This window comes from Arachis hypogaea, chromosome 20, assembly GCF_003086295.3.
Source record: "Arachis hypogaea cultivar Tifrunner chromosome 20, arahy.Tifrunner.gnm2.J5K5, whole genome shotgun sequence".
In the NCBI taxonomy this organism is placed as follows: Eukaryota; Viridiplantae; Streptophyta; class Magnoliopsida; order Fabales; family Fabaceae; genus Arachis; species Arachis hypogaea.
Genome location: NC_092055.1, coordinates 54,398,195 through 54,399,090, shown reverse-complemented (window position 1 = coordinate 54,399,090; position 896 = coordinate 54,398,195). Strand labels below are relative to the sequence as shown.

Here is an 896-nt window from a genome sequence, read left to right as displayed (position 1 = left end):
CATTCAGACTCTGAGAAATTATATTGACTTGCCGAGTCAATATTTTATTCTGAGCCAATATGGCATTCAGAGTATCAATTTCAAGAACTCCCTTCTTCTGAGACGTCCCATTACTCACAGGATTCCTCTCAGAAGTGTACATGAACTGGTTATTAGCAACCATGTCAATGAGTTCTTGAGCTTCTGCAGGCATTTTCTTTAGGTGAATGGATCCACCTGCAGAATGGTCCAGTGACATCTTAGCTAATTCAGACAGACCATCATAGAATATATCCAGGATGGTCCATTCTGAAAGCATGTCAGAAGGACACTTTTTGGTCAGTTGCTTATATCTCTCCCAAGCTTCATAGAGGGATTCACCTTCTTTCTGTCTGAAGGTTTGAATATCCACTCTATGCTTACTCAGCTTTTGAGGAGGAAAGAACTTGGCTAAGAAAGCCGTGACCAGCTTATCCCAAGAGTTCAGGCTATCTTTGGGTTGAGAGTCCAACCACACTCTAGCTCTGTCTCTTACAGCAAACGGGAAAAGCATAAGCCTGTAGACCTAGGGATCAACCCCATTGGTCTTAACAGTGTCACAGATCTGCAATAATTCAGTTAAGAACTGAAAAGGATCTTCAGATGGAAGTCCATGAAACTTGCAGTTCTGCTGCATCAGAGAAACTAATTGAGGTTTCAGCTCAAAATTGTTTGCTCCAATGGTAGGAATGGAGATGCTTCTTCCATGTAAATTGGAATTAGGTGTAGTAAAGTCCCCAAGCATCCTCCTTGCATTATTATTATTTTTGGCTGCCATCTCCTCTTCCTGTTCAAAAATTCCTGTAAGGTTGTCTCTGGATTGTTGTATTTTAACTTCTTTTAATTTCCTTTTTAGAGTCCTTTCAGGTTCAGGATCT

At 40.7% G+C, this 896-nt stretch overlaps 1 non-coding gene across 1 annotated transcript; it reads left to right on the top strand.

Annotated features, from left to right (window-relative positions):
* Window positions 1-292: 292 nt before the first annotated feature.
* Window positions 293-400, top strand: LOC112787662 (small nucleolar RNA R71). Its single transcript, XR_003195063.1, has one exon. It is a non-coding gene; the product is annotated as a small nucleolar RNA R71 (small nucleolar RNA).
* The last annotated feature ends 496 nt before the right edge of the window (window positions 401-896 follow it).